At 53.6% G+C, this 11,204-nt stretch overlaps 1 protein-coding gene across 1 annotated transcript in view; it reads right to left on the reverse strand.

Annotated features, from left to right (window-relative positions):
* LOC106804041 (uncharacterized) overlaps positions 1-9,971 on the reverse strand; it is a 44,889-nt gene extending 34,918 nt beyond the window's left edge. The window contains exons 1-3 of the transcript XR_015549928.1: positions 9,621-9,971; positions 8,036-8,226; positions 1,016-1,164 (exon numbers count right to left, since the gene is read on the reverse strand). The gene's annotated coding sequence lies outside the window, so the exon portion shown is untranslated. The remainder of the gene's footprint in view (positions 1-1,015; positions 1,165-8,035; positions 8,227-9,620) is intronic.
* Positions 9,972-11,204: the final 1,233 nt, after the last annotated feature.

Below are 11,204 nucleotides of genomic sequence, written 5' to 3' on the forward strand. Positions count from 1 at the left end.
TGCCTGTACATGGTCACAGACTTCTGGGCATCAGCGAGGAGGGGATGGTGGCGAGCTTTCTGGGAGTCCCAGACCTGCAGAGGAAGCAGCCTCAAGCGTCAGGCACTCGCATGGACATGGTTCTGCCAGGTGGTGGGTGGATGCCGCTGTCCAGGGCCCCTGGCTCATGGGCAGCAGGAGGAACATACCACCAGGGTGGCAGGGAAGGCTCGAGGACGTGGTGACCACCATCACGGAAAGGGAGACTTCCCAGGGTGGAAAGCAAGGGCTGGCAGGCTCTGATGGTGTCATCTGTGAGGGCTCAGCCTGGCTGCTGCATGGAGCGCACCTGGGGGCCCACAAGCAGACCAGAGGCACAGCGGGGGCTGCAGGGAAACCCGTCAGGAGACGGAATGGACAGGAGGGGGGTAGGGAGGTGGGGAGCCGGGTCCAGCTTTGGCCCTGGTAGACAGCATGGCCCTCAGTGGATGGAAAGAGGCTGCAGTGGGAGAGGGAGAGGGTTTCTCCTTGGACGTGGTGGGCGTGCATCAGGAGGCAGCTGTGCTCGGGGCAGGTGGTCACCGGGGCTACAGCTGGGGCGTCAACAGAACAGAGGTGGAAACTAGGGCTGTAGAGGATCTGGGTGGGGGTAAAAGGGGCCAGAATTGCAGCGTGGGAAGGGCAGAGGAGGAGACAGACCACAGTGCCCAGGTCAGGGAGGAGAGCTTTAGGGGCCCCAGGCCCCTCCACATCAAGCTCAAGCCTTTAGTTCCCAGGCCCCCCACTTTTCCAGGTGCACCTTTGTGAATGCAGTACCTCTGGCCTGTCTTCCTGCCCCGTCTCCTTGTCCACCTGGAAACCTCTTACACATCCCCGAGACCCCTGTCCAGGGCCACTCCTCTGTCAGGCCCTTCCTGAGCCCGGCCCTGTGACAGGGCCAGCACCCCCTCTGGCATCATGTGCCCCTCTTGTACACACTCGCTGCAAGGGTGGTGTCAGAGGTGTCAGCGCCTGGCAGCAACACCAAGGCACCCACCTGTGACGGCTCCACGAAGTCAGCCATGTCCCACAGCCGGTTCCCCAGCTCCTCAATCTGGGACACGGAAACCCTTTGAGTTTGGTGATGATGGAAATCGGGGGTCCAGGTCCTGATCCTGGTAGCCTTTTGTGGCAAGGAGGGCCCACCTGGGGAGGAGGCAATGGGCAGTGTGGTGTGTCCCGGCACTCAGTGAGCAGTGGCAGAGCTGGGCCCCACCCACTCAGCCCCTAAACCCTGTAGGCTCCCAGCACAGAGTTCAGAGCCACCGCCTCTTCTCCACCCTCATTTCCACCCCAAACACCCTGCACAGCCCAGAAGCCCTGGCCATGCATTGGAGAGCCAATGCTCTCAGACCCAGATGCCCACCACCTCCTTCACCAGCCTTCACCCTCCCCTGCCCCGGCCACCCCCAGCTCCCTCCTTAAACGCTCGCCTGACCCAGCCACCACTGCGGTCTTTCTCAGGGGCCCCAGGGCTCCAGCTCTTGCAGGAGCCAGGGACTACCTCCTGCCCCTCCCGGGGCCTCCTGGGCAGAGTGAGACCCATCCTGCTCTGTGCCCAGAGCCCAACACGGGGCTGGGGACAAGGCCCAGGAAAGGAGGCAGGTGGGCACACAGGAGGACATGAGCACGCGGCTTGCTCTTGTACCTGCTGCCTCTACACAGACGGAGATCCTTCCTTCTGCCCCCACCCTGTCCCAACCTGCCCCCTCCACTACCGCCAATCCAGCCCCTGAGGAGTAACCCCCTCCCTCAGCCCAGCAGGACCAGTCACGGTCCCTCCAGCCAACCTGCCCAGGAGCCACTCTCTTACCCCACCAGAGAGAAGATGACCTCGAGCTGCAGCAGCCTCTGCAGGGCGCCCACCCCCCAGTTCCTGGTCATCACCTACTTCTCAGTTTGTAATCCAGAAGCCCCCAGCCGGTCACAGCCCTCGGGGAGCCCACACTCTCAGCTCCTGCTGGCTGCTGGGGAGCAGGGTCAGCAGAGCAGCTGCAGCCCCAGCTGAACAGGAGGTAACGCAGGCGCCCAGGCCAGGCCAGGCCAGCAGCTGTTAAAGGGACACTCCCACTGGGGGCAGGACCCAGCCCCACCCCCGCCCTGGGCTCAGTGCCCACCCCCAGCTGCCCTGGGCCTCCCTTCCTCTCCAGACTCCCTCTGCCTGGCACTGCGAGTCAGAGAGGAGCAGCCCCTCTCCCCTGCCCTCTGGCCTCACTTCCTTGGGGGCTGAGGGAATGACAGGTGTTATATGTACATTGAGAACGAGACAGGGGGGTCGTAGCGGCCCAGAGGAGGGATCAAGGAGAGCTTCAGGAAGAAGGGACCTCTGAGCTGACACCCGCAGATTCTGAAGTTCAATAAGCACAGCTAGGGAGGAATGTCGCTGGAGGAGGAAGCCGCATATGCGACGCTGGAGCCTGAGAGAGAACTGGGGCCCACAGAGTGGGAGCGTGACTCTGGCTCCAGAGAGGAGGGTGGCTGGCTCTGCAAGGTTCCCAGGCCCTCCTGTGTGATGCTGGGCAGAGCTGCCCCACCCCCCTAGCACAGGGACTAAAGCCCAGCTCTGGAGTCAGGCATGGTCCCCAGTCCGCGGAAGGGAGGTGACGCTGGATGCACACGGGACGGCAGGGGGAACAAGCGCCCGCGAGGCGGCCAGTCCTGCACCTGGCCCATGGGGCGCGCCCTTCTGCGCCCTGACCAGGAGCAGGCTCAAGGGCAGCGTGGGCCAGCGCTGGTTTCTGCAGCACCAACAGCACGGGGTTGCCTGGGCCACTGCCTACTGGCTGCTGGCCACGCCTGTTCACTGCACCCCACATTCAATTGGTCCATACCACCCGCGGGTCCGCCCACATCCCCGGATGTGCTCTAGGTGGTGCCTGGCTCAGGCCCAGCCTCAGTGCCAGAGACTGCGAACTGGTCATAACCATGAGGGGTCCCTGTGAAAGGTCTGGGTTGAGAATGAAGAGCAGGAGGAACAAGCGGCGGCGGCTGCTGGGCGTCCTGCAGGGGTCCTGGAGGCCGAGGAGGGTTCAGATGCGGATTCGGACTCCTACCTGAAGACAGTTGCCCCAGGCCAGTGGGTTCAGGCCTGTCTCCTCACCTTGGGGGCTTCCAGGCAGGGGTGGAGGGGCAGGCTGGGGCCAAGGGTGCGGGCGACCCTTGTCCAGCAGAGAGCGCATCCCTCTGTGGGACCCTTTCAGGGCAGCCCGCGGCTCCTCCAGCCCCCTGCCCTCCTGGAAATGCTCTTGGCAGCATCAGTTGTTCCACCATCAGAACACGCTTCCAGAATGATGTTAAAATACAAAAACCTAGCCAAACCATCTAAGAAGGGGTGTCCCACCCTTTCCTGAAATGAGATCAGGGCTGGGTTTTCCCAACCCACAGGAGAAACTAAGCTGATGGATGTATAGAACTTAGAGAAGGAATAAACGAAGGTAAAATAAAACAATGTTCAGTTTTTATTTTTCTTATTCTTAACTGATCTAACAGATTCATTTTGTTCAAAATAATAATCGTAAAAATAAATTTAGTGATAATAGGTCATGGATAAGAGAAATGTAGGAGAGCCATTTTATAAGCGATGGGAAGGAGGAACTGGGAGACTGTCATAAGGGAGCTGCACTAACCATGAAGAAACACAGTGTTATTTCAAAGTGAACTGAGCTTAGTTGTAAATTTATATTGTAAGCTCTAGGGAAACCATTTAAAAACTTTAAAAGAAGTGTAAATCATATGCTAAAAGAAAAGAAAAAGAGGAATCATATAAAATGCTCAATTAAAACCAGAGAAGACAAAAAATGATTTAAAAAGTGCAAAACAAAAAAAGAAAGATCAAAAGCAACGGATAGAAACAGTTGCAAATATGGTGGATATTAATCCAACTATATCAATCATCACTTTAAATAGAAATGGTCTAAATACAGCCATTAAGAGACAGAGACCATGAGAATGGACTAAAAAACTAAGAAGGAACCACATGCTGTCCACAAGAAACCCACCTTCATTATAAACACACAGAGAGGTTAGAATTAAAGTACACAACAAGATCAGCCAGGAACACACATCCAAAGAAAGCTAGAGGAGCAGAATTAATGTCAGACAAAGCCGACTTCAGCACAAAGAAAATTCTCAGGGATAAAGAATGGCATTCCACAATGTTAAAGGGGTCAATTCTCCAAGAAGACATAACAGTCCTTAAGATACATGCATCTAACAACAGAACATCAAAATATGTGAGGAAAAACCTATAAAACTGCAAAGAGAAATAGACAAATCCACTATCCTAGAGGACAGACACAGAAATAGACAAATCCACCACTACAGCAGAAAACACTGCTCTCTCAAGAACTGATAGATGCAGCAGGAGAAAACCAGTCAGGACAAACTGAACTGTTCACCATCAACTGGATCTGATTAACATTTATAAAATACTGCATCCAACAAAGAATATTCAGTCTTCAAAAGCTCATCTGCAACATTCACCAGACAGACCACATTCTGGCTTAAAAAAGCCCACACCTCAGCAAATTTAAAACAATAGAAATCAGATAAAGTATTTCTCAGACCAAAAAGCACTTCCAAGTAGGAAACAAAAACAGAAAGATAGCTGGAAAATCCCAAAATATTTGGAGATTAAACAAAACATGGATCAAAAAAAGAAGTCTCAAGAGAAATTGCAAATATTTTCCACTAAATGAAAATGAACATACAGCTTATCAAAACGTGTGGAACGCAGTGAAAGCAGTACCCAGAGGGAAATTTATAGCATTGCACGCATAGATTAGAAACAAGAAAGATCTGAAACAATAATCTAAGCTAGAGGAACAAGAAGAAAGTAAGCCTAAAACAAACAAAGAGAGGAAATAATAAAAATCACAGCAGAAATTAATGACACTGAAAATAGGAAATCAATAGTGAAATCAATAAATATGAAACTAGTTCTTTGAAAAGATCAAAAGAATGGATAAACCTCTAGCCAGGCTAACTGAAAGAAAAAAGAGAGAAACACAAATTAGTAATATCAGGAATGAGAGAGGGGCTATAATTACTGATCCATGAACATTAAAAGTCATCTTCCCTGATGAGTTCTGTTGGATCTATAGCAAATCTTCAAATGAACTAATTCAAATCTTTCCCTAACACTTTCACATTTGCCCTTTAATTTATATAAACAAAATATTGATGAAGATATGATTTAATGTTTAAATCATTTCCAACTGGTAAGACTCTGTTATTCATAAATTAGACATCACCAACATGCAAAACTTTTGGGATTCAAAGGACACCATTAAGAACGTGAAAAGACAATCCACAATACAGAGAAAAAGTTGCAAATCACACCTGATAAGAAACATACCTAGAATACATAAAGGACTATGACAACTCAGGTATAGAAAGACAAATAACCCAATTTAAAAATGGGCCAATGAGCTGAACAGACATTTCTCCAAAGATATGCAAATGGCCACTGAGCACGTGAAAAGATGTCAACATCATTAGCCATCAGAGAAACACCAATCAAAACCCCAGTGTGATATGATTTCACACCTGTAGGATGGCTATAATCAAAAAGACATATGGTGTGTGTTGGTGAGGATGTGGAGAAACCAGAACCCTCACACACTGGCAGGAATGTAAATGGTGCAGTCACTTTGGAAAAACGTCTTGCAGGTATTCAAATAGTGAAACAGAGAGTTACCATGTGACCCAGCAATTCCACCCCTGGGTATACATCATGAACGCAGATAGCCACACAAAAACTTGTACAGGAATGTTCATAGCAGCAATATTCACAATAGCCAAAAAGTGGAAACAACTCAAATGTCCCTCAACAGAGGAAAGGAGAAATACCCTGTGCTCCAGCCACACAGTGCATATTATTCAGCATCAGAATCAATGAAGGGCTGACACATACTACAACATGGATGGACCCTGAAACCATTATGCTGAGTGAAAGAAGCCAGACACAGAAGGTCACACATTGTACAATTCCACTGATATGGAATGTTCAAAATGGGCCAAACCATAAAACAGAAAGTGAATTTGTGTTTGCCTAGTGAGGGTTAGGGTAAATGGGACTGTCTCCTAACGAGGAACGTCATTCTCTTAGGGGGATGATGGGAAACTTCCAGAATTGATTGTGATGATGTTGCAGAATTCTGTGAATATTCTAAAAAACACTGAATTGCACACTTTCGAGTGTGACTTGTATTGTATGTGAACTATATCTCACTAAAGCTGGTACGATGACTAACACACTGCATTGTGCATTGTCATAGAAAGTATGCCCCAGAAGGGAGCACAGAATCTTGTTCACTCACTTTAAAGGATCTGAACTAGGGTAACGAAAACCCAGAGGAATTCTGTTAGTTAACATTCTAGGAAACATGACATCCTGAAATATTCATGAGGATTTCCATGTTTTAACGTTTTTTACAAAAAGGCACCTAAGGTTTAAAGAAACATATTCACAAGTGTCAGGAAAGAATCATCATCACTCAGGGGGAGGGGAACACGGGGAAGTCATCAAACGGGAGAGAAGTGTACGAGTTTGTGTCACATGGGTGTGCACCCTGAATATGAAAGTGGACCCACATTTATTACTGCTTAACCCAAAAGATGACCTCAGAAGTCAAATAGCACAGTTAACAATACCTGTTTCAAAAGCATCAGTTTCTGAAAAACTAAAATATTAAGAAATAAATACTTTGCAATCATGAAGAACTGAATCTTCTAAATTCCCAGTTTTAACACCAAAAACTCCTGAAGATTCCATTGCATACTCCTTGGAGTGACTCTCCTCCTCCTGGTTGGAATGGATTCTGGAAGTGATAGACGCCTTAAGGATAAAACTAGAAAGAATCCAACGGTGTTTTTAAAAGGCTATTTGTTGATCCTGAATCTAATCCTAAACTTTGTATCAGAAAACAGACATCAATGCAGATCACCAGAACCAGCAGGCAGAGCAGCAAAGGATCATGAATAATTCAGTACTTTTGCAGTGATAGTTCAGGACTTGTGTCTATTAAGATTCATCAGGCTTTAATGTACTTTTCACGAGTGATCAAAAACAAACGCATTCAGATTTGTCACAAAGGTGTGTTCCTGTTCTTCATACCAATCTTTGTACCCCCCTTAGTTCCTTAGTTCACGTGACCATCACGGACCACAGTACACTCCCCTGGGCGCACACTGCTCTCCAGGGCCGAGGTGCCTGAGGTGCTGGAGCCACGGAAGTCCCCGCTGCTTAGCCAGGTGACAGCTCCAACCTCTGCCTCCTCCACTTCTGTCCTGGGCAGGTTAGGAGGACCCACGCCCACCCCAGCCCGGGGGCTCTCAGGTGGTTGTCATGACCCAGTCAAGGTTTAATGACTTTTAGGGCCCAGGGTCACCAAGTATGAACACACAAAGAAACTACTCTCTACGCACATTATGATCATATCAAGGAACATTCTTGACACTAAAAACGAAGAATGTTGTTTCCAGAATAAAGGACAGACCTTCCTGTGAAACAGCAGTTGCCAAGCTTCCCCTGATGTGTGTGTGTACATAACATATAAATCACACACACCCACGCCTTTCTAAGGGGTTTCCTCTTCTCTAAATGGAGATGATGACTAAGCTACCTCCCAGGGATGTGGTGAGAATTAAGCACAGGGACAGTGTTGGATCCAGTCCCAGCACAGAGTAAGAGGGAAGAAGTGTCAGCCACCTGATTCTCACACACACGTCTCCTCCTGTACTTGATCTGCTCACTGCCCTCTGTCAGGGGAGACTGTCATGGGCCAGCCTGGAGCAGAGCCTGGTCGTGGGAACCAGGCCTTGGAGAGGCCTGGGTGGGGACACCAGGTCACTGGGCAGGGGCCCCATGGTTTCATTTGTACAATGCAGGGACAGCCCTTGGAATGCAAAGAAGGAAATGCTGAGGGCAGAGGGAGCCCCAGGAGCAGCTGCCTCGGGTCCCCAGGAAGAGCAGAACCGCAGCCCCCACCACAGCAGGAAGGCCCGAGAGTCTTACCCAAGCGCAGGAGCCCATGGCTAACTGCATGCAGCCCCACAGGAAGACCAGCAGCACAGCACAGGCGGGCTCATGGAAGGTGCAGAAGGAGACCAGGAGGGACATGATGGCCGTGGGGCCCAGAGTCACATCCCGGGAGGTGCCCGGGAAGAAATGCAGGGAGCACCCATGAAGGCAGGGTAGAGGCCGTACTGTGGGGAAGAGAGAGGGATGAGCATCCAGGAGGCAGGCGGCACGCCCACGGGGTCCCTGTGGTTGTCATCTGAGCAAAGGAGTCTGTGTGTTCACTGGGTACTTCGGGCACACCAGTGCACACAGGCAGGGTAAACGCTCACTCTCTATTATCCACAGTGTGACCTGCAGGGATCAGGGGACCTCTTTTCTCCCCCACCCAAATGGGGCCCTGGGTGCCACCTGCGGGAGCACAAAGGCCTGTGAGCTTCTGTGTGTGAGTCTGAGAAAGCGTTCTTAAGGCTGCAGTGAGTCATCCCGCTGCCCCATCAGGAAATCCAGAACTAGCCGGGTGCCTAAGTGTGACAAGTGTGACAAGAGCAGTTACAGGGACGAGTGTCTGCCCAAAGGCAGTCACAGGCTCTAGATTGTAAACCAAGGCTTCTTGGCCCCACGGGGCTGGAACCCTGGGTGCCCCGCTTGTCTGGAGGGAATACTATGCATTTCTACTCTGCTTCTGGGTGGGCTCTGAGGCTTGGAGTGGGGTCAGGGCTTGGGGAGGGCATGTGGCCAGCAGCAGGGACAGACTTCTCATCCGGGGCAGGAGTCAGGCCACCTCAGCATAGGCCAGCGCCTGGGGAATGACCTTGAGCCCCACCAAGAACCTGGCAATGAAGCCCATCTTCAGCCACTGCACACAGGGACAGCCAGGTGGGGATGGACAGCTTTCTCTGCAGGGCAGCAGCGGGACAGCAGAGGGCTGGCTGGGCCAGGCAGGGGCCTGAGGGCCTGGCCTGAGCTAGCAACTTCCCAGAAGAGGGCATGCCTGGGGGCGACACAGACCAGCAGTCAGGGTCCAGGCTTCAAAGAACCCAGCAATAGGGCCAGGGGGCCAGGGACGTCAGGAGAGGCACAACCTGTCTCCCCTCCAGGGGGTCTGACCCAGATGGTTAAATCCCCTCTTGCTGGTCTGAGATGGGAAGCCAACCACCTGTGCAGAGTGGGCCTCAACCAAAGGTGGAGTGTCACTCTCCCCTGCTCACTGCTCCTAGGTGAGCAAACTCTAGGTACCCAAACCCTAGGTGCCTTCTCTCCCTCCATCAACGCTGGCCAGGAAGAATGTGAGACACGATTTCTCAATGAGAAGCCTAAACGCTAATTAGACTCAAGGTTTCTCCTCCTGGGAGAATTTGTTTGCTTTTTTTTTTCCCCTCCCCAGAGAATTTAACGGGGAGCAGTGCAGAGAGAAGCAAGGTCCAGGGTGCACCCTCGCCTGGCTGGTGGGGTGTGGGTGGGGGGAATGGAGGCCCTGAGAGACCAGAGAATTTCCACGGGCGCAACATGGGGGACTCCACTCACTAAGGTGGGCTGCAGCGCTGGAGGGGGTGTCTCCTATCCTGAGGCCCGGTCTTACCTGTGGCATTCGCATCCCTATGAAGGTCCCATGGATTCTAGTTGTTTCTGGAGAACTTTAGAGGCTCCTCGACTAATTCAGGGTGCGCAGCATTCTTTAGGATCCCGGCGCCCCCTGTCGCAGAGCCGGCCCCAGAGTCCCCTCACCCCGCGCCCCGGGAGGCTGCTCTGGGCAGAACCCGGCCGCCACCCCCGAAGCCGCCTGCCCGAACCCTGGGGTCTAAGGGTGGGACCCCACGCCGGCTAACGGTCCGCGGCCCGCCGGCCCAGCAAGGGGGAGGGCGGCGGGGACCCAGGTGGGCACGCGGTGGGTGGAGAATGGGGGTCCCCGGTGGAGGCCCCCGCACCCTCGGACTCCGCACCGCCCCTGGAGTCCGCCGCGCCAGGGGCGACCCCGGCCCGTCCCCGGCAGCTCGCCCACCCCGTCCCGGGCCTGCCGCCCGCCGCGGACTCACTTGTCGCCGCAACTCGCGGCCTCTGGATGTCGCCTCAGCCGCGTCCGCAGGAACCACAGAGGGAGGGGGAGCGAGGGGCGGGGCCTGAGGTGCACATGTCCTGGGGCGGGGCCGGGAAGTCCCGGGGGGTGGGGCCTTGACGAGCAGGTGTCCTCAGGGCGGGGCGGATCCGGGGCGGGGTCTGGCGGGAACCTGCTCCCCGCGCGGAGTTGGGCCCGGTAGCCGCTTCCCTGAGCTGCCCGGGGCTGGGCAATGACCCAGTCAGTGGGCATCGCTTATGGGGACAATGGTGCCACTCTGTGTCCAGGGCTCCCTATTTTTCTTATGCCTGAGATTCCCAAACCTCGGCTGCCCTAGCACAGACTGGAGGGCGGGGTGAGGGAGGCCTCTGTGTTTTGGCTTTTAGGGGCCGTCCCCCGCGCGGTCCGGTCCTGTGGTCACATTGAGGAGGCCTGGCTCTGGTGTGGGAACGGGCTGTGTTCTGCCTGGAGCAGCCCTCATCACACGCGGCACCCAAGCCCCACACTGAGGCAGTGAGCAGGGTGGCCGGGGACACAAAGCCGAGAGCTGATTGATGCCGCTGGGACTTGTAGGCAGACCGTGGAAGGTGGGCCTGTGGACAACTGAGAATAGTCAGCATCTGTGTGGGCTCCAGGACCGGGTCTTAGCCTGAACCGGAGGCCCTGGGGTGAAGAGCCTTTTGTGCCAGTCCGAGCAGGCGGGGCTGCAGCTGGGCTGTGCAGGAGGGGAGTGTGCAGCCAGCCTCGGCGCGAGGGTGAACTGGGGCCTTGTGAGCCTTAAACCTGGGGCATCTGGGTCAGCTCTCCCCAGGAGACTTTCCTGCCTCAGCAGCCGCTGCCTGTTCTCCTCTGACCCCTCCTCAACCTCGCTGGCCCACAGCCTCCCTGGGAGGCTGCAGGCAGGCTCTTTCCCGCAGGTGCTGCCCACCCTACCTCTGCTGGGACGTGCCATGCCATCACCCCAAATTCTTGTGTGGACAGATGTCCCCAAGGAAAGGGAATTGGCAGTGTGGTGGCGGGCACGGAAGTGGGGAGAGGCTGCCCGGGTGTTGATGATGCTCCAGCCAAGGAGGAGGACTTGGGGGCGGCCAGGTTCACGCCCTCTCCAAG

This window comes from Ceratotherium simum, chromosome 35 (genome assembly GCF_057802395.1).
Source record: "Ceratotherium simum simum isolate JZ-2026a chromosome 35, ASM5780239v1, whole genome shotgun sequence".
NCBI lineage: Eukaryota > Metazoa > Chordata > Mammalia > Perissodactyla > Rhinocerotidae > Ceratotherium > Ceratotherium simum.